At 42.5% G+C, this 26,805-nt stretch overlaps 1 protein-coding gene and 1 pseudogene across 1 annotated transcript in view; one reads left to right on the top strand and one right to left on the bottom strand.

Annotated features, from left to right (window-relative positions):
* KIAA1549L (KIAA1549 like) overlaps positions 1-26,805 on the top strand; it is a 258,248-nt gene that overhangs the window by 32,011 nt on the left and 199,432 nt on the right. The gene's annotated exons all lie outside the window — the stretch shown is intronic.
* On the bottom strand, positions 12,051-12,808 carry LOC114196924 (small ribosomal subunit protein uS3 pseudogene; annotated as a pseudogene).

Below are 26,805 nucleotides of genomic sequence, written 5' to 3'. Positions count from 1 at the left end.
GAGATCCAGTCAGATGCTCAGATCTGATGGATATCAAGCATGCAGGCCATCCTCCATTTGAGCCTTTTCTTGCCTCTTTGGTGGGGAAGAGGGCACAGTGGTTGTTCAGCCGTGCCTTCTACTCCAGCTACACACAGGACATCCTGTCCTTTCTGACCTTGAAGGTGAAACATCTTTTTACTTAAAACTGCAGATCTGAAATGTAGCACCACATAAGTGAAACATGATCATTTCTGCTTTGTGGTGCTTCTAGTTATTTTAATGTTTAAAGGTCAGAGTAGGAAACATCTTAAATGCAAAGCATTTAATTTCCATTAGAGTTAAAGGTTTCTAAGCCTGTGTTATAGCCAATAAAAATGATGATGTTTAAATCAGCTAGTGTTCTGTTTCTTAATGAATATTTTATATGAACTACACAGGAAGAAAAGTCTATATGTTTACCCAACATTATGTCCAATGGCTATTGGATACTTGTTCTCTTGGGTTATTATATGAGTAACTCCTGTTATATATATCCAAATGGTAAAAGGAATTACATGTATTGTTCTTGGGGCTTGTTTTGCAGACTAAGTATATTGGCTAAATCCTGCTAATATAGCTGTTCCCTGAATTACTAATACCCTTACAAACTTGCTATAAATAAGATTGCATGGGCTGGATGATCCTTGGAAATGTGGCTGGGTTCTACATGGGGGCAAGAAGTGGTGTTTCTGGGTACTGCCTTACTCTAGTATTAGTACTGAAGTACATAGTGTCATATAGTAATGAGTGTCTTTACAGAGGTTTGGCGGCAAAGAAACCAGTTTTACTTTTTTTACCCTAGAGTTTCCCGAATTTATTTGGACATGGAATCCTTTTATCAAGAATGCCTATTAACGTTCCACTGAATGAGGGATCTATGGAACATGACTTTTGTTGGACGTGGATTTAGAATGTTTAATTCTAGGAGATGTTTTTCCTTAATAATGCTTGTTTAGGATTGTTATACTATCACTTAGCAAAATATGTACATACAACTTGACCCTTGAACAATGAGGGGGTGGTGGTGGGCAGGGCTTTAGGGATACTGATCCCTGTGCATTTAAAAATCCACGTACAACTTCTGAGTCCCCCAGAACTTAACTACTCATAACCTACTGTTGACCAGGAGCCTTACCAATGACACAAATCGTTGATTAGCACATATTTTGCATTATTATATATTGTTACAATAAAATAAGCTAGAGAAAAGAAAATGCTAAGAAAATCACAAGGAAGAGAAAATACCTTTACAGTACCGTACTGTAAAAATTCTGTGTCCAAGTGAACCCGCGCAGTTCAAACCCCTGTTGCTCAAGGGTCAACTGTATCTAAACTTCTTATGACTTTGGTTTTATTTTTTTTTAAAGATTTTATTTATTTACTTGTCAGAGAGAGAGCGCGCACAAGCAGGGGCAGCAGCAGGCAGAGGGTGAGGGAGAAGCAGGCTCCTCGCTGAGCAGGGGGCCCAATGGGGACTCGATCCCAGGACCCTGGGATCATGACCTCAGCTGAAGGCAGCCGCTTAACTGACTGAGCCACCCAGGCATCCCGACTTTGGTCTTTTTATATTACAGTTCAACCTGTGTAATTAATTATCTTTACTTATTTATTGGATAAAGATATTTTATCTTTGTTAACACTGTTTCAGGCACCAGGGAAGCAATGTAAAGAACAATTGAACAATTTAACGTCTTAAGAGGTCTGCATGAACTGGTGTGGGCTTCATGCCACACTGACGTCCAGAAGCTGCTTTCAGCTTTGCAGAGGGCTGTCTTTTCAGACTGTCTTTTTGGAGAGGGTGAGAGTACCTCTACTTGAGGTGTTTCACATCTACAAAAAGAAAATTAGAACAGGGTCTGACAAAGGATTGACGTGTGATGACATGTAAGACTTTCAGTCCCCAAGATCTGGATGTTTACAGTTACAGAATATTTGAAACTCCCTGGAAATCCTAAACTAGCCTCTGACAAAGCATTTATGATGTTATAATTTCTTAATTCAGTAAATCTACGCACTAGTATTTTTTTTTAAAAGATTTTATGTATTTATTTGACAGAGAGAGACACAGCGAGAGAGGGAACACAAGCAGGGGGAGTGGGAGAGGGAGAAGCAGGCTTCCCGCCGATCAGGGAGCCCGATGCGGGGCTCGATCCCAGGACCCTGGGATCATGACCTGAGCCGAAGGCAGTCACTTAACCAACTGAGCCACCCAGGTGCCCCAACGCACTAGTATTTTTATTAACTGCCACGCTCAATTAATACACAAGCCTAGAAGCCTCTTAACATTGTAATTGGTCGTTTTGAAGATCATCACTGTAAATGAGTTTCTGCAACATCCTAAGTGCCTTCAGAATCACACAAAAGTTAAGCGAAGTGCAGTATGGTTTAGCATGAAGTATGTTCTATGGTATGGTAATTTATGAAACGAATAACCCATGGATGACTAGATAGTCTTGTAAGAGAACTTTTAAAAAAAATTGTGATAACACAAAATTTACCTTCTTAACCATTTTCTAGGTGTACAGTTCAGTAGTGTTAAATATATTCACACTGTTGTGAAACAGATCTCCAGAACTTTTTCGTCTTGCAAATCTGAAACTCAGTACCCATCAAACAACAGCTGCTCATTTCCCCCTCCTGCCAGCCCCTGGTAAGCATTATTCTACTTTCTGTCTCTATGAATTTGACGACTTTAGCTACCTCACATAAGTGGACACCTGCAACACTTGTCTTTTTGTGACTGGCTAATTTCATTAGCATAGTGTCCTCAAGGTTTACCCATGGTGTAGCATGTGTCAGGATTTTCTTCCTTTTAAAGGCTGAATAATATTCCATTGTATGTATATAACACATTTTCTTTATCCATTCATCAGTCAGTGGACATATGGGTTGCTTCTAACTCTTGGCTATTGTGAATATTGTAAAGAACTTTTAAAAAAAATGATGTATAGCTTCTATCATAGGCTAGTAATATAGTTCACTTAACAGCCCTCCATTGATGGATTTATAGGTGACTTATGGTTTCCCCTACCGTAAACATCTGATGAATGTCTTTCACATAAATCATTGATTATGTCTCTCGTTATTTGCTTAGAATAAATTCCTGGAAGGGAGTTACTGGATCAAAAGGGGTGCACATTTTTATGGCGTTTAGTACATTCTATCAAATTATCTTCCATAAGTGTATGAAAGTGTAGGAGGGAACTGATTTCTCCACACCCTCACCAATGTTGGGTATTGTCATTAAGCAAAACAACAGAAGACGTTTGCCAACTTGATAGTTGAAAATGGTATCATATTCATATGGTTGTTTTAATGTGCATTTCTTTGGTTGGCAGCAGAGAGATTGAACTTTGGTTTTTCATGTGTTGATTAGTTACTGTGTGTGTGTAAGACTCTATTCACATTCTTCACCCATTTTTCTATTAAGCTACTGTGTATTTTTTCCTATTGATCTGAAGACCTCTTTATAGAGCATAATATTAATTTTTTTTAAATTTTTTTATTGTTATGTTAATCACCATACATTACATCATTAGTTCTTGATGTAGTGTTCCATGATTCATTGTTTGTGCATAACACCCAGTGCTCCACGCACAACGTGCCCTCCCTAATACCCATCACCAGGCTAACCCATCCCCTCACCCCCCTCCCCTCTAGAACCCTCAGTTTGTTTCTCAGAGTCCATCGTCTCTCATGGTTCCTCTCCCCCTCCGACTTACTCCCCTTCATTCTTCCCCTCCTGCTATCTTCTTCTTTTTCTTTTTTCTTAACATATCTTGCATTATTTGTTTCAGAAGTACAGATGTGTGATTCAACAGTCTTGCACAATTCACAGCGCTCACCATAGCACATACCCTACCCAATGCCTATCACCCAGCCACCCCATCCCTCCCACCCCCACCACTCCAGCAACACTCAGTTTGTTTCCTGAGATTAAGAATTCCTCATATCAGTGAGGTCATATGATACATGTCTTTCTCTGATTGACTTATTTCACTCAGCATAACACCCTCCAGTTCCATCCACGTCATAATATTAAATTTTTATCGTATGTTGCTGTTATTTTCCCCCAATTTATCATTTTCCTTTTAATTTTTATGGTGTTTTTTGACATCTGACATTTAATATAGCCAGATCAATGAATCTTTTCCTTTATCGTTTCTTTCCTTGGTGCATTATTGATAAGACTGGTGAAATATTAGGCAAAGCAAATCTACTTTTCCCTGCTTCCTGCTTCAGAAAGACAAAGTTGTAGCCATGTTAGGTAGCGTAGAGCATTATACGTTTCATAATCAATCATTTATTCATTTGGAAATACTTATTGAGTGCCCATGATGTTCTAGGCACCTGTGTTAGATGCTGGATTGCACAATATACATCTAGGGTGCATAATATGGTGCCCATACATTATGGATTTTCAGACAGTTCCAATTTCAAATACGTATTCCACCCCATTGTCAGTCTTGGATGTCAGATTACCTGTCCTGAATTTGGCTCCTGAATGTATGGATGTATTATCCTTGGGTAACATGCTCATTTGGGATCCTTCTTTGCCTGCCTACATCTGAACCCAGAAGGCAAGTATGTCATCCAGGCTGCAGCTGGAAGGGGACCAAGGTCCTGCTGCAGGGGAAGGTGTGAATGCAAGGCAAACATTGCTCCTTCTTGTTCTAAGAGGGAGCAGCCTTTGTTTGGGGACCCAGTGGGACAGCCAAGTCCCTGTGGTCGTTCCCTGGCCCACACTGCTCATGCTGGCACATTCATTTCCTTTCTAAGCTACACAGAAGTCAGAGCCTGAGATGGGACCCTCATATCCATGGGCATCTTTCTTTACACTGCTGCCAGGGGAGAGGGCCAAAGTGAAGGAGCTGTAAACGCTGATGATTCCCAACCATATAAAAGACCCTCTTCAAGCAGCGGCCAGCCCCAGACCCCACAGGGTGAGGACCCATGCTGTGGTAGGGTGACCACCCTGAATTAGGTGCCCTGAAAACCCTCCATGGGAGGTATCACTTCTTTTCGGGCTGCAGGACTTCTGATGATAACACTGGTGGATAATCATTAGGCAGTATTATGCCTTCATTGCACTTGGTTTCAGCCCTTGTGCAGGGCCAGGAAATGAATTTTTAAAAATCACATCTTTTGGGGTGCCTGGGTGGCTCAGTCTGTTGAGCGTCTGCCTTTGGCTCAGGTCATGATACCCGGGGTCCTGGGATGGAGCCCCGTGTCGGGCTCCCTGCTCAGCCGGGGAGCCTGCTTCTCCCTCTCCCACTCCCCCTGCTTGTATTCCCTCTCTTGCTGTCTCTCTCTCTGTCAAATAAATAAAATAAAATCTTAAAAAAAATAAAAATAAAAATCACCCCGTTATACCGCAGTTGGTCAGCTGCCCATTCCTGAAATGATCTCCTTTGGGATTCTATAAATTTTGTAGGTTTTCTCCCTAGTAAATCCTTACAATTCAAAACAAATAATGTGTGGTTATTTATTAATAGTGACTTTATGGAGAAGGAAGTTGAAGCAGACTGACTGTTACCAGCCCATGCATATGGCTGGTAAGTGTCAGGGGGATTTTCAAGCATATTTTGGTTTTATCTCCAGCTGGATCCCAGCTGTATTATGAGACAATATAAATTCGGGACCTTTTATTCAGAAAGCTCATTCATCTGATCATCCTAGACACACTTGTAATTCTATCAGGTGACGTTAGAGGGGTCACAGACTCAGAGCCAGAACAATCTGTAACTGCTCTCCAAGAGAAATTTCCACATTCTGGTGGAAATGTTCTGTATCTGCTCTGTCCAGTGCAGTAGCCACCAGCCACCTGTGGCTACTGAACACTTGAAATGTGGCTAGTGTGACTGAGGAACTGAATTTTAGATTTTGATTAATTTGGTTAATTTGAATAGCCACTTGTGGCTAGTGGCTAGTATATTGGACAGCACAGATTTGTGAAGTACCGCATTCATTTTTTTATTGTAGTTCACTGTGAGAAGCACATTTTATATTGTACTACAGCACAGATATGCCCCACATCAGAACAAACTGCCCGCCCCACATCAGAACTTCGCCAAACAATATTCAGCCTGACTACAAGCAGTGCACGCTGGTAATTTCTATTTCGTTCTGTTCTGTTTCATTTTCTTAAAAGGCTGGTGATGACTTGATAAATTGATTTTGTGATTCGCAGGTGGGTTACGACCCCCAGGTTTAAGAACATTGCCACAGTTTTTTAATATGCAAATAAAAAGTTCAAAATGTGAAAAACAACAACAACAACAACAACATTGCCATCCATACATTATCTGCTCCCCACCTCCAGCCGTTCCTTCTACCTTTTTTCTCCTGTCTCTGCATCTGCCCTCCTTACAGGGTCTTTGCATTGCCTGTTCCCTCTGCCTGGTATGCTTTTCCCTATGTCATCCCATGACTACATTTCTCACATCTTCAGATTTCTGCTCTAATGTTCACTAAAGGTTTCCTCCGGTAACCACCTACTGGGGTGCTCTGGGAGGCTCCCCACCCTTCTTATCCTGGCTTGCTTTTTTCTGTAGCAATGTTCATCATCTGATACCGATATCATTTGTTTATTGTCTGCCTCCCCAGCTAGAATATCAGCCCCACGAAGGCAGGGACTGTTTTGTTGGCTGGTATGTCTCAATATCCAAAATAGGCTTTTAATAAATATTTGTTGAATAATTGAACAGACATGGCCCCATGACCTTACTGAGATTTTTTTGTTATGGCTTTATATGCCGAGAGGTGTGTGGGAGCTTTCATTCATTCCTTTGGAGATACTGAGTTCATCCCAGTGGCCTGGCTTGTGCTCTGGGCATGGGGGATAGAAATGTTAGAGGAGAAGGTAGACACATCTTTGTCCTTTTGAAAATTGTAATTGGCATCTGGGACTCTGCTGTGTATGGGTCCAGGAATGTGGTGCTGGAGGTTGTCTGAATATGCCCCAGACAATTAGAGGAGTTAGGTGGAGATTTTGTATTTCCTAAAAGTAAAAGTGGCCCTTATTAGAACCGCTGAGGGGTGGGGCCAGCACTGCAGGGAGGTCTAGGAAAATAAGCAGACAGAATTTGATAGGGAGCACTGGAGTACTGGTGAGGTGCCCCCTCTTAGCTGCTGTTACAGACTCTAGGAGAGTCTAAGACTAGACTTCAGGACTCATCTTCCATTCCAGAAGCTCCCCATGCATCTCTTTATGGTTTGCTTCTACATTTTCCTCTCCGCATAGAGATAAAAATGGCCCACCTAAAAAAAAAATGATTGTTGCTTCAGTGCTGAGTGGCAAGCTTTATGAGAACTGTGTAATGGGCTTGGTAGATAGCTCTCTAATTATAATCATACCTTGAAATTTTTATTAGCCGGTCTTCATACCTAATGGTTTCTGCTTGTACCACGGATACGTTGGTGGTTCTTGAATCCATTCTGAAGGCACAAAGTGTTTCTATTCTTGGTGTATTTTCCCTCATCTTTCCTTAGAGTCAGATTTATTATTCCTTAGACTTCTCCCCTGTCCTTCATTAGAGAGTCATCAGGATGGTGCTATTTTTTTCTCCTTTGTTGAGTGTACACAGTAAATATAATTTGTTGAATGGCTTTCTTTTTTCCAACAGGAAGTCTTCAAAGAGAGCCTATTATAGCATTAAGCTTCCATGTAATAAACAGTGGAGCTGGGCCAATACGTCCAAAACATCTGAGCAATCTCTTTATATTGTACACTCGAGCTTTTAGATGCATCAGTTTTACAGTACATCATCTGACACTGTTTGTGATAAATATTCCCCAGTGATTAAATCATCATTTTATGATCTTATGCAAAAGAAAGAGCATTCACAAAAGCTACTCCCTAGTCATCGAGCTCACATGTTAAGAGTCCTGGTTTGTAGATCAGAAACCTTTTATTAATTTTGATTGAGCCGTTCTAAAGAGGTCATGTGGATTTTCATAAAACAGATTTATGTAAGAAGTACCTTTTTTTTTTCTTCTTCTTCTTCTTCTTTCCTTCTTAGGGAGGGTCAGAGAGAGTGGGGATTGAACCACCTGGTGGGGAAAACCAGGAAATGGACCCTGAAGTAAATGAGAAGCTGTGCCTTAATGGTCATGGTTAATAAATATTTACAGTGAAGTCCTGAGCTGCAACTCTGCAGTTTTGTTAGCATAAACGTTTCATAACCACAGAATATTTGATGAGCTCGTGTAGCAGGCGACTTGCGCATCGTCTGGAGCATGAGACTGCACTTGCGCTCACTCTCTTGCTCGCTTGTCTTTAGGGATGGGCGTCTGCAGGCGTCACTTTTTTTTTTTTTTTAACTGAATTAATGCAGTGGTCCCGGCTGGGATTTTGCCTGTTCTCCACGGATGGAGCCCGTGGGAGGGTGCCAAGGGACCCTCTAGCCCTGAGGAATGACTGTTGATTTACAGCCTCAAATGAAGCTAAAGCTGATAGTTTATGTTTTAAATAACGCATAGTTAGCTCTGCAAACAAATGAGCCAGATCCTTCCTCCTGCCAGAGTCCCTCTGGAGGAGGGCGGAGGTGCTCCGGGGCAGGAGGAAGTGCATGAACTCCCTCCGGTGGCATGTGGGCCCCGAAAGCCCCTCTTCCCAGGCAGGGGACTGCACCAGTGGAAGTTTGGACTGACTAGGAGGAAAGGGAAGGCACAGGGAGTGGCCAGAGGGGCTGCAAGAGCATACCACGGGGGTAGGGGTGGGGAGCCCACTGGTGAGGAAAGCCCAGCTGGTGGGGAGATGCCGGCCCGCTACAGGGGCTCTTAGACTTCTAGAATTATGTCATTTCTTGCCACTCCAAGTGTGGGCTGTGGGCTGGTAACAGTAGCATCCCCTGGGAGCTTGTTTGAAATGCAGAAGCCTAGGCCCTAACTCAGGCTTCTGGATTCTGGATCTGATTCTGAATCTTCACTTTAAGTCCAGGTGATTCGTCTGCACATGGGCGTTTGAGAAGTGCTGACTAATAAGCACTTGCATTTTAATACTTTTACAGACCCTTGATCAAGCATTAAATATTTGTGACTCACAAAGCAGATTAGTAAGTCACTCCAGCCGTGCTGGGTTGCAGCCCACCCCCCATGTTTTAGGGAAGAAAGGATGGAATAACAACAAAAGTGTGAGGTTGGCCAGGAATGGAGTTAGTGGGAATTTTAATGCAATTTTGGCCATGACACACCATTGCTGGTATGAACTCAGAGCGGTGCTTTTCAGACTAGAACAGGCATCAGAATTACCGGAGGGCTTGTTAAAATGCCAGTTGTTGGACCCCACCCCAGTGTTTCCGATTCAGTAGATTTTGGGATAGGGGCTGAGAATTTCTGTTTCTAGCAAGTTCCCAGGTCATGCTGCTGCTGGTCTGGGGAACCTCACTTTGACAAGTGTAATTCTGATCATGGCAACTGAATGGTGCTTGTTTGTGTGATCACTGCCCCACGAAGTCTATGTTCTGGAGCCAAGCTTGGCCTTCTCTCCTGCCGGGTTTCTCACCATCCCTCTTTACTACTGATTCTCAGAGTGTCATCCACGAGCCACCCATCCCTGCAGATTCCCCGAGTCCACTCTCTTGACCTTCTGAATCAGAATCCAATCAGAATCCCTCGGAGTGCGACACGGGATGGTTCGTGAGCATGCCGGGGCGACTCTTAGATGCACATACGAGAAACAGCCATTGCTTTGTGGGCTCCTTCCCAAATGCATTACATTCTTCGTTGCTAGGGTGTGTTTTACCCTTTTCTTGGCCCTTTGTCACTTGACTTGGGCCACCGCTGCACCGGGAATGCCCTTCGACATCTGCTCACTTGCTAGCATTCTCCTGTTCTTCCAGTCTTCCTCAGAAGCTCCGTCCTCCTGCCCTACCCCCCCAGCTGCATGTGATCCCTAGACTGTGCTTGTCTTTTAAAATAATCTCTTTAAAATGAGATGCCAGTCCTTATATTTCAATCCATTGTCAGATGCCTTTTCATACTTCCCCAAACCCCCTCCTCTTCCTGAGTTGAATTTTTAAGTATATGGCACAGGCGGCCTAGTGAGGTGTAGGTCAGTGGACATTGCCATGAAGAAACAAGAAAAGAATAAGAAAAGCTTGTGACTTCTCAAAGTTGTGAAGTGTTAAAAACTCAGTGGTACGTGACACAAAACAGCACTGCCCCTAATGCCGTTAAGTATGTGATTATAGCCCTATTGATTGTAGAATCTTGGATGGCTGAGACTGTCTTATATTCCTCATATTGGTCCCCCATGTACCTGGCTTGTAGTAAGTGTTCAATAAATATTAGTTGGATGATGTAAATGTGATTTAATTCTCTTTGGGTAAAGTTGACACCATCCCTTTTCTGCTTTGGTCATTTATTGCATGTGGAAATGCATACCCTGCTTTGGATGCTGATGAGAAGGGCAAATAGAAGAGATTCAGCCAGGAAAATGATGATCTTCACTCAGGCTTTAAATGCACACTTCTCCCTAGAGCCAGCACTGTTTCTGCAGTATCCTGGATGTGTGTGGGACTCAGAATGGGGAGTGGGGGGCAATGGGGTTGGGGGAAGGGCTGCCCTCCTGGACTCTCTGTTCGAAGGGCATGGGGAAATCCTGAACTTCTCTTGCCCAGAGACCATGGGTCTCCAGTATCTCTGTATCCCAGGCACTTAGAATAGAAAGCAGGCTGGGAGTCAGTGCTTATTGAATGAATGAATGAATGAATGAATGAATGAATGAATGAAAGAAATTGTGACTTTGAGTCCCCGTCCAGGTATCAAATCTTGACCTCTTTATGTCTCATTTGCTTCATTTTTAAGGTAGGGGTCTTATGATGTACTCTAACTTATCTCAAGGAATTTTTGAGAACCTAAGATGATTTAATTAATCTGAGAGCACTATTTAAAGTGTTACATATGCATTATTACTTAGATCATACGAGAACTTTTTCTGTGTTTCTTACAGACAGCTCTTCTTCTTGGTTCTGAAGGCCTATTTTAAAACTTTGTCACTTAAGGGACTCTTGGTTCTCTTGGTTGGCTCATTCTCTGCTGATTTGCTCTCTATGTACAGCACACGAAGTGCAGGTTTTGAAAATGTTTGTGTGTCACCGTGGTATATCAAGGGATCTTCCTGCTAATACTTGTTTCTCTGCTAGCTATATTTCATACTTTGTACTGTGGCTTTCTTCAAAGAAACTCCAGGCTTATAAGAATGATTTGTTGTGGCATTTCCTTTTGAGACATAACCTTTGAAATGAGATAAATACATAGTAGAGACATCTGGGTGCAGTAGTAAGAGTGGGAAGAAGTCGGCATTTGGACTTGGATCACCTTTGTTCAAGTCCTGACTCTGCCCTTCATTTGCAATATGTGTGATCTTGGGCATTTTTTTTCTTTTGTAATATTTTATTATGGAGAATTTTAAAAATACACAAAATAGTATAATGAACCCCTCATTTACCCATCACTCAGCTTCAGTGACTATTAACTGATGACCAGTTTGTTTCAATGGTAACGGCATCTACTCTTCCCCCAGTATAATTTTTAATAAGATGCAAGATGTCATATTCTTTCATTCATAGTTTTTTCAAGCTTTATTTATTTTTAGAGAGAGCAAGAGAGTGAGTGCATGTGTGAGCAGGGAGAGGGGCAGCGGGAGAGGGAGGGGGAGAGAACCTCGAGCAGACTCCTTGCTGAACATAGAGCCCGACTACGCAGGGTTTGATCTCATGACTCTGAGCTCACGACCTGAGCCAAAATCAAGAGTCAGACGCTTAACCAGCTGAGCCACCCAGGTGCCCCTCATTTGTAGATATTTCAATATGAATCTCTAAAAAGATAAGGACTATTTATTTATTTAAGTAGGCTCCATGCCCATCGTGGAGCCCAGTGCTGGGCTGGAACTCACGATCCTGAGATGGAGACCTGAGCTGAAATCAAGAGTCAGACACAACCGACTGAGCCACCCAGGTGCCCTTTATTTTTTAATTTTTAAATTTTTTATTTGTTTCTTTTTCAAAGATTTTTATTAAAGGTCTTTACAGAGCAAATCCAGACTCCAGATCCAGGTGCCAAGGAGACCCTGTTATACTTGTGGGTCCTGGCTGTGGTATGGCAGGGGCCCGGGCTTACCACCCTTCTGTTCCAAGATGGCGGTGGTGGGTGGTATCTCATCCTCGGGTTCCATATTTGTCACATGATCAGGCCAGGGCTTCTCAGGGCCAGTCTTAGCACTTGGATCCCAGGGAAGCACGATCTTCACTTTGATGCCCAGCACACCCTGTCTGAGCCACACACGGCACACAGTAGCATCAACACAGTAGGTCACAGGGTCCCCACTGTGAATCAGCAAGTCATCCACAAACTTTATGAATGTATCCCTCTGTCCTTGGAGTTTCCTGGACACCATGACCTCAGAGCTTTGGCCCCACTCTCCATGCTGAACTGCAGGCCCCCCACACAGCAAGGCCTCCTAGGAGTTTTAACGCAGAGACTCGGCCTGGACCATAGCACACAGAGCTCTTGTGGCCTCCTTTTCAGCATGGAGCTCTGCGGTGCCCTCAGGGAAGCCAAACCTCTTCTGAACCACAGCAGTTGATTCCCAGATCCACCAGTCCTTCTCACCAAGAACATTCTGTGTCCTGGTGGCCAAGATAATAATTTCTGTCTTGGTTGGTGTAACTTGGACCTCAACTCTGGAGTAACCATCGTCAGCCAGCTCCTGAGTGAGAAAATCATTCTGTTCAGCTCTGAAGATGCCATCAGCGACAGACTTCCTCTTCTTGGAAATTTGCATCATCGTCTTGCCGCCTAAAGGAAAGCAGATAAAAACGTTTTAAAAACACAACGAAAATATCATTATCACATCTGAACAAATTAATAATTCTTAATATCAATAGAATGCAATGTTATAAATTTTCTATTTTCTTTTATAGTTTATTTGAAATAGGATCCAGTAAGCCCCACATCTACCATTTGTAAAAGTGTCTTTTAAGTATCTTTTAATCTATAGGTTCTCCCTTATTTCTCTCTCTCTCTCTCTCTCTCTCTCTCTCTCTCTCTTTCTCTTTATCATATAAAAGTGCAAGGGAAAAAAAAAACCAGGTTGTTTGCTTCTGGAATTTGTCTGTTTGGATTTTGCTGATTATATCTTTGTGGCATATTTTCTGTAAATTAGAGGCATGACCAGATTTAGGTTAGGGTTTTGGTTTTGGATCTTGGGCATGTTATTTGCTCTTTCTGACCTCTGTGAAATGGGGTGCATACTACCCATCTCATAGCTGTTGTGAAATTATAAAAGAGAATATCCAGGGTAAGACCACGTCCACACCTTAGAGAAGTTGTCATTATGACTGGATTATACTTTTTGTTAGCATTGGGGGGGCTGGGCCCTAGGGAAGCTATTCTCCCACACTATTCAGACTTAATATTATAGCAGGTGTTGTGTCAGGAGGCTGAGCATCAGATGGAGTAGGGGTCCTGCTCTACTATATTAGGCTTGAATATGAGTTAAAGTACTTAAACTCTCTGAGCTTTCCTCATTGCCTCAAGTGCAGCTAATAACATATATCCTCAGAATTCTGAGAGTAGTGATGATGTATGTAAAGAACCTTGAATGTGGTGCTCATCATGGGGTTGATGATCTTTATTATTGATACTTTTAATTCTCATGTGGGACTTGGGGGTACTTTGGTTGCGAAGGGATTCTGGGTATGGCTGGGGGGTGTAACTAAAACTCTTCTTTTCCTCTTTTAAACATATTTGGGGATAAAATAACCTACAATATAACCAGAAGAAAGAAATAAAAGTAAACCCTTTGGGTGCTGAGTACAATTACATTTATTGGTGTACAGATGCTGGAATGTGAACGGAAACATCTACTTACTTCTATTATGACCAGGAGAAAGGCTGGGATTCTGTTTTACACTGTATCAAATATGATAGGGGTGTGGAAACTGGGCAAACACCACCTTCGCCAAAAGATCAAGGGTGATAGCACCAGGAAGGAGATGTATCAACTCTTTTGTGATGTGCCCTGTGTTGTGAGGCACTGAGAAGGGCAAAACATCCTCTCTGGGGGATTCTTACTCAAAATGCCCAATCTCGCTCTATCATGAGAAAACATCAGACACACCCAAATCGAGGGACATTCTATTCTGCAAAAGACCTGACCAGTTCTCTTGGCAGATGTCAAGGCTATGAAAGACAAAGACCGAGGAACTGTCACAGGTTGGCAGAGGCTAACAAGACTTGAGAATTAAATGTGTGTGTGAGATCCAGGATTGGATCCTGCATGAGAAAAAGAACATTAGAGGCAAAGCTAGCAGCATTCAAATAAGGTCTGTCAAGTCGTTAGTAGTCATTTATCAGAGTTATTTTCCTGGTTCAGGCAGTTGTATCATGGTCATGTAAGATATTAACGTTGGAGGAAGCTGGCTGAAGGGTACTGAACTCTCTGTACCGTTTTTGTGATGTTCTGTAAGTCTAAAAAGTTAAAAACACGATACTGGGATGCATGGCAGCTTTTGTGAAGTTTACTGTTTTATAGGAAGTGGAGGGTGCTTCTTTTCTGCACATTAACTTAGGAGCTAGAAACACCAGTCCACTCTTGAGCTGAAGCAGTCAAGATCTCTCTGGACTGGTGAAGTTCCTCACTGTAAATTGAGAGGGAGTTGTGTTAACTCTTTGAGGTTCCCCAGAGACCATCCAAGTACACAGGTGTTTGGGCCCTCCGGGTTGACGGCGTTTTGGTGATATCATCTTTCATCGGGTTGATCTGGCAGATCTGACTGGCTAATAATGATAGTTACCTCCTTTGATTGGATGCCTGTTATATGCTCGAAACTTGAGTGCTAAGTGCTTATCATCAATCCTTAAAACATCCTTGAAAGGCAGGTAATAGCTCCCCCATTTTATGATACATCTCAGAGAGACTCATTTGCCCAAGATCACTCAGCTGGAGTGGAAATCTGACTCCAAAGCTCAGACTCTGACAGCTGAACCATTCTGCTCTCCCTCACAGGGGCCCTTCTGGCCAGTTCAAGAATGCCTACATGCCCCTGCTGGGCCTCGAGACCTGCCCCCCCTTATCATGTATGCTTGCACTGCATAGAAAAGAGGATTTAGGGGTACTATTTTCCTATCCTCTGTTATCTGTGTGTTGACTAGACTTTTATGTAGGCTTTTTGGGGGCTATTAATAGGCTTCCATGGTCAGGTATCTTTGGGGGAACTTAGGGATCGATAAATTATATAGCTCTCCACCTTTCCCCAGTCAACCAAATGCATTTGGAGAACACCACACAACCGGGCTGACTAGTCCCATCGGTTTATTCCCATTCACCTTAAATGGGCTGTTCAAGCTGCCTAGCAGTGCTGCCCTGTTGCCTTATCCAGGCATGCACCCACTCTCTGGGATAACTGCTTCACACCTTCTCCCCACTCATAACATCCCCACATCTCCTAAAAAAAAACCAAAACCCTATTCCAACAGAGAATTTCCGCAAGCCCCCACGGCTGCCGTGACCAAGCTGCTCGAATCCTGCCTCCTCTCTTGGTAAGGATGAAGCACCTTTGACTCTTGTGCATGAGACTGAGGCCCTCCTACCAGCAGTTCTCCCTCCAGTCCCCTCTCTCCCCATGCAGATGGGCATGTGCTCTATCTTCCACGTTAGAGAAGCCCCGCGTTGACCACACATCCCCCCTCAGCTGCTCCTCTGAACCTCGTCCCCTCTCCAGCCAACCTCCTTGGAAGAGTCTTCTTTCAGACTGTCTCCAATTCCTTATGTCTCTTTCTTGCTCTTTTTTAAAAATTGAGGTGAAATTCACTTAACTTAAAACTAACCATTTTAATATGTTAATATGTACAATTCAGTACATCCATGGTGTTGTGCAGTTACCAGCTCCATCTAGTTCCAAAGCCTTCTTGTCATTCCCAAAGTGCCCCCCTCCCCTTGCTGGTTACGTGCTCCCCCTCTGTCCTCCCCTCCCCCTAGCCTCTGGCAGCAACCAATCTGTTTTCTGTCTGTGGATTTACCTATTTTGTATATTTTATAAAATGGGCTCATACAATATGTTGACCTTCTTTCGCCTACATAATGTTTTCATGGTTCATCCATGTTGTGACATGTGTCAGAATTTATTTACCTTTTATTGCTTCATAAGATCCCATTGTGTGTATATATATGGCACATTTTGTTTATTCATTCATGGATGGACATTTGGGTTGTTTCTACCTTTTGGCTATTGTGAATAGTGCTACTGTGAACATTCATGTACAAGTATTTTTCTGAGTATCTGTTCTCTGTACTTTGGGGCAAATCCCTAGGAGTGGAATTGCTGGGTCATATGGTAGTTCTGTGTTTTGGTTTTTGAGTCACTGCTGAACTGTTTGGTGGCTTGGGCCAAGTGACTGGACCATTTTACATTACTGCCAGCAATGTACAAGCATTTCAATTTCCTTATATCCGTATCAATATTGGATATTTCCTGGTTTTCTTCCCATAGCCACCCAGGTAGATATGAAGTGGTATCTCATTATGGGGTTTTTTTTTTTTTTTACTCATTATGGTTTCAATTTGCATTTCCTTAATGGCTAATGACATTGGACATCTTTTTATGTGCTTGTTGGCCATTTTCTGTATCTTTGGAGAAAAGTCTATTCAAGTCCTTTGCCCATTTTTTCATTGGGTTGTTTGTTGTTGTTGTTGAGTTTCCCATTCTTTCTTGAATCCACTTTAATCAGACTTTTGTCCTTATCATTCCACAAAAGTTACTTTTATCAAGGTCGCCAATGGCCTCCCATTTGGTCAAACCCAGTGGTCTGTTCGCAGTCCTCATTTTATTGTCCTCACAGCAACATTTAAGGGAGGATCACTCCTTCCTACCTGAGATGCTTTCTTCACTTGGCTTCCCAGATCCCATTCTTTCTTAGTTCCTCTCAGTGTTCTTTGTTGGTCCCTCCTCATCTTCATGACCTCTAAGCCTTAAACTTCCTCACAGCTCAGCTTTCATACCTCTTGTCTTTCTGTCTCCACTTTCCTGGGTGACTCCATCCTTCCAACTGTTCAGGCCAGAAATCTTGGAGTTGTCCTTGACCTCTCTTTTACCTCCTCCACCTGGCTTTACCTCCATAATATATCCAGACTTTGATCATGTCTCACAGCCTTCACTGTATTCACCCTGTTCCAAACCACCATAATTTTTCAACTGGAATTTCTTTTTAAGATTTTTATTTATTTATTTAACAGAGATAGAGAGAGGACACAAGTAAGCAGAGCAGCCGACAGAGGGAGAGGCAGAAGCAGGCTCTCCGCTGAGCAGGGAGCCCGATGCGGGGCTCGATCCCAGGACCCTGGGATCATGGCCTGAGCCGAAGGCAGACGCTTAACTGACTGAGCCACCCAGGAGCCCCTCAGCTGGAATTTTGAAGTACCCTACAAACTGGTCTCCTTGTTTCTCTCCTTCCCTCTGCCACCATCTGGACTGCATGAAACACAGCAACCAGAGAGATCCTGTTAAATTGTGAGTCAGATCTCATGTTATAGTTCTGCTCTGAAGCCTCCAATTGCACCTTGTTTTACTCCAAGTTGGAGCCAAAAATCTCTATATGATTTAATTAGCCCTGGCTTCCTCTTCCACCTTGTCTCTCACTCCCCACCTTGCTCATACCACTCCGGCAATGCTGGAGTCTTTGCTGTGCCTCAAACCTGCTGAACACACACCTGCCTCAGGTCCTTTGCACATATTGCTTCCTCCACCCGGAATGCTCTTCCTCCTGAAAGCCACATGGCTTTCTCCCTAACTTTGCCCAAATGTCCCTTTGTCAGTGAGGTCTCTGTTGATCACCTTATGTAAAATAATAACGTCCTCTTCCCTCTTCTGATCTCCCTTCCTTTGCTTTATTTTTTCCCTTAGCACTTATTTATTGCTTGGTTTCCCCTATTAAAATAACCCTCATGAAAGCAGGGATTTTGTTTTTTTGTTTACTGCTTTAGTCCCATTGTTTACAACTATACCTGATACAAAAACATGGATACTTGGGGTTTTTCTACTTTGGAATATGTAACTGTCCATTATAAATCTCTAAGAAGAGGATATTTTTGCAGTATTCCCTCACCCCCCTCCCCTTTTTTTTAAACCCATAGGGCCTATATTTCACAAAATACTTTTGGGAAGTGCTGGAACAGACTTTTATTTGTATTTTATTTGTAAGTCATATTTAGGGTGATGGGGGTGGTGAATATTATGTAACCTGAGTCTCTTACCCTTGACTAAAGAGCATTTCAGCATATAGGAAAAATGTACATACAAAAGGCCTGAATTTATCCTGAGGGTATGGTTGGGAAACTCATTAGGTAAGATCTGGCCAGTTATTTCTTCTTTGATTTTGAAAAGTGGTTTTACATTTGAGTATTTCTACACAGTTCCGTGCTTATAAGCAAAGTGTGGTGTTTCTCCTAGAGCTGTTGCAACCACTGAGGCCTCCTCTTTCTCCGCTTTTGTCCCAATTCCCCGGGTGATTCCTGCTGTGCCCTTTGGGAGGTCAGCATCCTGTCGGGTTGCTTAGGTGGCCTCCGTCATGTTCTAGGACCACACTTACTTTGACTCTGTCAGAAGCAGCTCTGAGAAGGCAGAGGCTCTTTGTGTTTTGTTTGCCATTGTAGACCCAAACACCTAGCACCATGCTGCTCACATAAGAGGTGGCCAATTAATATTTGTTGAATGAACCTTTGAAGTAGCACCAGGGAAATCTCCTTCACTTGACCCTGCCTCATGGTGACTTACAATCAGGGCTCAGCTTCAATGATGTCTTTGAAAATAGGTGTAAATATGTTCTGAATGGAAATCAAAGTACTTTTCCTCCTGTTTCCATGATCTCAGCTCACAATAACACGGGCGTTCTTGGACAGAGTCTTCAGTTATTCGAATAGTTTGTGGTTAAATAGATTTCAACAAAAAAGGTCCCATTTGAGCATTTAATTTGAAAGCCACTATAATGTGTAATGTATAATAAAGCCACATATAATGTGTAATGTGTGATCGACATTTTCAGAAGAAAGTTGCTCTGATGAACTGTCCATGTCATCTTTTGATTTTGAAAAGATAGAAGGAATGATGTCAGCCTGCAATGTAAATCGTGGCTTGTTATTTTATTTCCTAGAAATGGCCAAAAGAAGAACAGTATTATTTCTGGAAACTGGAAAAATAAAAGGTTACTTGGAAAAGCCCAAGATTTGTGTATTTCATCTTGCTTTCTTACGCATAGAATGATGTTCCCTTTCGTTTTGGCCTTTCCAGGGCGTGCTCTGATTTGCACGGCAAGAGTTGAGCTGTATCTGGTTAATTAACCCCACGTGCGAATGTCTGAGGATTAGTGTCTCGATTTGCTCTAATTAAGTTCAGAAGATTCAAAGGCCACCTGAATAGGAATGGGATGGACATTTGCTTTTGGAAGAGGCAGTAAAATTTCTTTAGGTGAGGAAGCAAGTGGGGATGTAATTTAGACCCTGGCATCAGGATTGTTTTTTTGTTGTTGTTGTTTGTTTGTTTGGGGGGGGAGTGTTTTCATAGACGTCACCATAGTTATGGTGTCTCTATAAATCCCACATATATTTCAGAAAGGAAAATGAAGAAACTTGTGGTGGCAGGTAAAGTGACCTAAATTTGTATAGCTCTGTAGCTTTTAAAAAACCATTTTGTTTCTACACATTTTATGGTTCTTTTAATTAGACTCACAGGACTGGGGTGTTCAGTGTCTAGTGGTCAAATATAATATTTATTGAGGTCATATGATGTGCTAGGTTTTGTCCAAAGAGTACTGTCTGATTTAATTCTTAAGTAACTCGGAGGTGTTGTAGTCTGGGCTCTCCAGAGAGGCAGGACCAATAGGATGCATACATATGTATGTATTCCCTTATACCTTGCCTTACTTATCCTTACACCTACACGTCTCTGTATCTAGAGATTTATGGTAAGGAAATGGCTCATTTGCTTATGGAGGCTGAATAGTCCAGGATCTGCAGTTGGCAAGCTGGAGACCCAGGAGAGCTGATGGTTTAGGTCCCATCCGAGTCTGAGTGAAAAGGCAGAAGACGAGTGTCCCAGCTTGAATGCAGTCAGGCAGAGAGTGACTTCTTTCTTACTCAGCCTTTTATTTTATTCAAGCCTTCAACAGAGAGAATGAAGCCCACCCACCTTGGGGAGGGCAATCTTCTTTATTCAGCCTAATGATTCAAGTGTTAATCTCATCCAGGAACACTGTCACGGACACACCCAGAATAATGTCGAGTCAAATATCTGGGCACCCTGTGGCCCAGTCAAGTTGACACATAAAATTAACTGTCACAGGTAGGTACTGTTTTTATCCGTTGCGGAGACGAGGACGCAGATGTAGAGAAGGGTTGGGTAACTTGTCCAGTGTTACAACTGGTCATAGTGGAGGCAGAACACAAACGCAGGCAGTCTGGCTCCCCAAATGCTCACTCCTAATTGGTACAGCAAACTACCTTTCAGGGGAGGTGACTGAGATGGGGCAGGAAGGGCGAGGGAGGAGGGAAGTGGAGTCCGGTGTCGAGCCTCAGTGTCCAGCCAACCAGGTAGAGGCAGAACTGGATTTGAACCCAGGTCTCCTGACGGCTGGCCCCGCTCCCTGGAGTCCTTCAGCTCCCGCTTGGGGCATCCTCTGCCTCTTGGACATTTCAGTTATGAAAGGAAAGAAGTTAACTTCAGTTCTACACCTGAATTGCTGACTCCAGTGCTCTGCGCAGTAGTGGTGGCTGTCTCACCTTGTCAGCATTATAACTTGTCCATTGTGTTCCAGTACTAGAAGATTCCCCAGTGAGTTGGCCTACGTGCATGAGCGTAGTAATTGTTTTAATAACACTACCTTCCATTGCTAAAGCACTTCAAACTTTTTAGAGCACTCTCATATATGCACATTATTTAAAAAATGGATTAGCTTGACTAAGTGGATTGACTCTGGGGCGATGGTCTTTCATGGATGTGAATGGAAAAAAGGCTTTTACCTCCTCTTAGCCAAGATTAAAAAAGAATAAACGAGTTAAGAGATGATGGAAGGGAAAAGGGCATGTGTTGAAGAGCATGATCACAGGGATGCAGCACTGAAGGAGATTGAAGGGCCCCGGACCAGGAGGTATGGGGTCATAGCAACTGTTGGCATTGAAGCCAGACTGTTCTGGGTTTGAATCGTGACTCTGCTACTTACCAAGGAGACACACTGCATCACCTCTCTGAACCTTTCCTCCTTTGTAAAATAGGAATTAGACTTTGTACCTCACAGAGTGGTTGTAAGGAGGAGTGCTTGTCCATGCATGCCACGTTGAAAGCCCCTGATAAAGAACTCCTGCAAATCCCCCCACCTCCTACAGTAAGGCCTGCCTTGACTGGCCTTGAGCTGCTTGTTGTAAAGACCTTCACCTGCCTGCTCTTTCCCACCTAGCTCCCACACCTCTAGTCACCAGCTCTGACTGTATTACAGAGCATCCATTCCCTTCTGTGGATATGCCCAGACTGGATAAAGGGGCCTCTTTCCTGGTCCTACTTTACATCATGGATTCCTTGTCTGAACTGGGCATGTCCAGCTGGCCCCCTACCACCTGCTTGCCCCTCTTTAGCCCTGTCCAGGCCACTGTCCCCTGCGCTGTCCCTGTCCCTGATTTTCCACTGTTGGTGTCCAACTGTACAGATCTTTTTTCCTTTCTTGATTTTTTTTGTTTTTGTTTTTGGACAGAGATTTGGTTCACATGGATCATTTTAGAGGGACTACACTATTTCAAGAGAGATAGTAGAATTTGGTTAGTTAAGTCAAATTCCTGGTCATTTCCGGAGGGAAAATCAGTTAAGCTGGTGGTTTACCGATTCCACTGGCTTTACTAAGCCGACTGGCAACGGTCAAGCTGGCCACCAGTTTAGGCACAGACTTAAGGTCCCATTCCTGGTTTTTATCCCAGCTTCTTACCTCCTAATCCTTATTTTATCTGGATTCAGTTCCAGAAACTTCACTCAGAGAACCAGGTGTATGGGTTGCCACTTTTAGTTGGAAGGCACTCATTACTTTGCTGTAGCTCCTGAAAGCACCATTTCCGGGGTGAGAAGCGTTCTTCTGTTGCCCTTTGCCTCTCTCAGCATCTTTGTGATCAAAGTGGAGGGATTTGAAGATACCTTAAGATGTAACCTTGGGGCTCTTTGAAATGGTGATTCTTGTTTTGCACAGACCTATCAGATCCATCAAGTGCTGGTAACTGGTCATTTCTGAACATGTTATGGTCAGTTAGTGATTTAGAGCTTAAAAAAACAAAACAAAACAAAAAAACCTCCACACAGCCCTTTTCTCTGAACTGGCTGCATTTCTGACTCTTCCAGTTTCTCTCCCAACCATCTGAAATGAATTCTAATCCTGAGAAGGAAAATCTTCATGATTTAGTTTGTGGGCCTGGGTAATCCCAATCACCGTGTGTCATTCATTTGTGAGATAACAAGTCCCAGAAAGAAGGTGGGAATTATTGAACAAGAGAGGGCCTAATAATAATCTCACAGTTGGGTGAAACAAACATTCCTTTGGAAATTTAAGTTCTGGTCCTTACCCCGAAGAGTTTGATTTCATTTGCATGTAGAATTCCCTTATATTATGGAGAATTTTTGCATGAAAATGAAAGAATAAGTTACATCCCACATTTCTTAGTTGGGCAATTCGTGGTTAGTCATGTCCAATTTATCCCATTTGTGAGTAATAAGCCCCAGCTAGCCTCCCCTTTCTAGCTAGCATAGTTTGGACAAGTCTCTAACTCATTAGGTAGACTCAAGGAGAGAAGATTTAGCCAACTCTAAGCTTTTACACTTAACTGCTTAAATATTCTGACATTTCAGATCTTCCTTCTGAATCACCATCCTTCTTTCTGAGTATAGTTGACCCTTGAACAACATGGGTTTGAACTGGGCAGGTCTACTTACAGTAACACAGATTTTCTTTGATAAATACAGTACAGTGCTGTAAATGTATTTTCACTTCCTTACGATCTTTTTTGTTTTAGTATGCCTGTTCTGAGGGGTTTTTTTAAGATTTAATTTTTTTATTGGAGAGAGAGAGAGAGTGCACACAAGAGCAGGGGTGGAGATGGGGATACGGCGGAGGGTCAGAAGAGAGGGAGAAGCAGACTCCCCGCTGATCAGGGAGCCTGACATGGGGCTGGATCCCAGGACCCTGGGATCATGACCTGAGCTGAAGGCAGACGCTTAGCCAACTGAGTCACCCAGGCGCCCCTCTTCCTTATGATCTTCTTAATAACATTTTCTTTAGCTTACTTTATTGTAAGAATTCAGTATGTAATACATATAACATAGAAAATACGTGTTAATCGACTGTGTTATTGGTGAAGTTTCTGGCTCTCCGTAGTTAAACTTTTGGGAAGTCAAAAATTACACGCAGATTTTTGACTATGTGGAGGTCAGCATCCCTAAAACCCCCATGTTGTTCAAGGGTTAACTATACATTCTTAATGGCTAAAATTAACAAGTCAGAAAACGACAGATGTTGGCGGGGATGCGGAGAAAGGGGAACCCTCCAATACTGTTGATGGGAATGCAAGCTGGTTCAGCCACTCTGGAAAACAGTATGGAGATTCCTCAAAAAGTTGAAAATAGAGCTACCATATGACCCAGCAATTGTACTACTGGGTATTTACCCCAAAGATGCAAATGTAGGGATCTGAAGGGGTATGTGTACCCCGATGTTTATAGCAGCAATGTCCACAATAGCCAAACTATGGAAAGAGCCAAGATGTCCATCGAGAGATGAATAGATAAAGAAGATGTGGTATATATACACAATGGAATATTATGCAGCCATCAAAAGAAACGAAATCTTGCCATTTGCAATGACATGGATGGAACTAGAGGGTATTATGCTGAGCGAAATAAGTCAGTCAGAGAAAGACATGTGACATATGATCTCACTGATATGGGGAATTCGTAATCTCAGGAAACAAACTGAGGGTTGCTGGAGTGGTGGGGGGTGGGAGGGGTGGGGTGGCTGGGTGATAGACATTGGGGAGGGTAAGTGCTATGGTGAGCGCTGTGAATTGTGTAAGACTGTTGAATCACAGACCTGTACCTCTGAAACAAATAATACATTATATGTTAAAAAAACAAAGAAGAAGAAGAAGATAGCAGGAAGGGAAGAATGAAGTGGGGGCGGAATCGGAGGGGGAGATGAACCATGTGAGACTATGGACTCTGAGAAACAAACTGAGGGTTCTAGAGGGGAGGGTGGTGGGGAGATGGGTTAGCCTGGTGATGGGTATTAAAGAGGGCATGTACTGCATGGAGCACTGCGTGTTATATGCAAACAATGAATCATGGAACACTACATCAAAACCTAATGATGTAATGTATGGTGATTAACATAACATAATAATAATAAAAGAGTATAAAAAATAAAAACTTCTAAAAAAGTAAAAAAGAAAGAAAGAACAAGGGTTAACTATACATTCTTTTAAAATTCCTTTAGTGAGGATATATTAGTGATGACCTCTATCTGTTTGCTTGAAAATGTCTTTATCTCACCCTTGTTTTGAGAGCTAGTTTTGCTTATTCCCGATTGACAGTTATTTTCTCTCAGCTCTTTGAAGATGTCATTTTACTTTCATTCTTGATGCAGAGAAGTCAGCTCAGTCTTCGTCAGTGATCTGTCTGGTCTCTGAGTGTTGTTACTCCCTTCTCCATGATTTGGGTTTCTTCAATTTCACTAAGTGTTGAAATTTTTGATGTCTAGATATTGGTTTCTTTTTATTTATTCTGCTTGGGATTTAATGTATGTCTTCAATCTGAGAATTCATGTCTTTAATTAATTAAACAAATTGTTAGCCCTTATTTATTTGAATATAACTTCTCTCTCAATCACCTTATTTTTCTCCTTTCCGGAAATCTGATTAGACATGTTAAACCTTCTCACTTTGTCCTTCATATTACTTAGCTTTTAAAATGTATGTTAACTGTCCTTTCCAGGCTGCATTCTAGGTAATTTCCTCAAATCTGTTTTAAGGTTAATACATTCTGTCTTTGGCTGTGTCGAATATGCTACTTACCTGTGTTTTGGTTTTCATTATCATATTTTCTATTTTAGAAGTTCTATTTGGCTCTTTTTAAAAACAGCTTACTCAGTTGTCTTCATCATATCTTTAATCACTTCTATTATTTCTTTATACATGTTAAACTTAATTATGGCATATTCTGTATCTGATCATTGCAATATCTCCACTTTTCTGATAATTCTCACTCATAGTGACTTGTTTACTCTTATTTTTAGTGTTTTTTTTTTAAGATTTTATTTATTTATTTGTCAGAGAGAGAGAGAGAGAGTACAAGCAAGGGGAGCGGCAGGCAGAGGGAGAAGCAGGCTCCCCGCTGAGCTGGGAGCCCGACGCGGGGCTGGATCCCAGGACCCCGGGATCGTGACCTGAGCTAAAGGCAGACACTTAACCAACTGAGCCACCCAGACGTCCCTAGTGGGTTTTTTTGTTTGTTTGTTTGTTTGTTAATTGTGAGCTCATGTTCCTTGAAACTTTCTGTGGGAATTATCAGAGTCCTGTGTTTGAAGTGTCTTTCTCCAGAGAGAAAGGATTTGGATTTTGCTCCAGCCATAGTGTAATGACAACCAAGGGCTATTTTAATCACATTTTCAGCTCAGTGGTGGTGGTTACTATTCTTCCAAGCCACACTGGTAGCATGAATTCTGGCCCTACACATATGTGAATGAGTGTGGGCTTTTGGTTAGAGATTCTTAGGAGATACTTTTTTTCTGCCTCGCCAAGGCCAGGATAGATAATAAGTCTCCTTCTGAAGGACTGGATTTTTTTTTTTCCTGCCTCATTCTCTGAGGTGGTTTCCATTTGAGCACTGTGGCGTTTTGGAAAGGGGTACTTGATCTGGTCTATCACCACGATCAAGCCCTAGGCTTTGTCCTCAGGTCCACAAACCGAAGCACTTTGTAAAAACCCAGGCTCTTAGGTCAGCTGACGTCCTGGGCCAAATGCTAGCTTTGCGTTACACAGTAAAATTTCTCTTTCTTCTCGTTTCTGGCTTCCAACCTTTTCCCTTTATTGCAACCTCAACCATGTGTTAAACCAGATTTTTTTTTTTTAAGATTTTATTATTTGAGAGAGAGATTGAGCATGAGCGGGGCGGGGGGGGGGGGGCAGAAGGAGAGGGAGAAGCAGACTCCCCGCTGGGCAGGGAGCCTGACAGGGGTCCTTGATCCCAGATCCTGGGATCATGACTTGAGCCGAAGGCAGATGCTTAACTGACTGAGCCACCCAGGTTCCCCTAAACCAGATTTTTAAAGAATATATTTTATCCCTTTCTTTAATTGATTTGTATTAGAAGAGGCTTCTTCACCCATCTTTTTGCAGAAAGAAAGGTGTTAGGCAGTATTTTAGATGTTTGCAACACAGTAGTGAATGAGCAAGACAGTAAGATCCCATCTCTCACAGAGGTTACATTTCAGTGGTGTAGAGCAAGGAAACAAATAAATACCTAAGATAATTTCAGATAGTGGTGAATACTATCATCATTTAAAATATTCACAGTGACCCATACAAGGGACTCAATCCTGCATCTCTTTATACATTTGTATATTTTAATCCTTCCATCACTGTGTTGTAAGGTGAATCTACCCACTCTCAGGTGAATGAAAGCGCCTAATTATTAAGTGGTTGGTTAATTCAGTGGTGAGGACAACATGGTAGAGAAGCCCTTGAATTTGGGTTCAGAGTTAGAC

The sequence above is a fragment of the Eumetopias jubatus genome, unplaced genomic scaffold, assembly GCF_037043125.1.
Source record: "Eumetopias jubatus isolate StellerSeaLion01/CBP00866 unplaced genomic scaffold, mEumJub1_p1.0 scaffold_13, whole genome shotgun sequence".
Lineage (NCBI taxonomy): Eukaryota > Metazoa > Chordata > Mammalia > Carnivora > Otariidae > Eumetopias > Eumetopias jubatus.
Note: the sequence above shows the minus strand (reverse complement) of the source record. Positions and strands in the feature narration are given on the sequence as shown.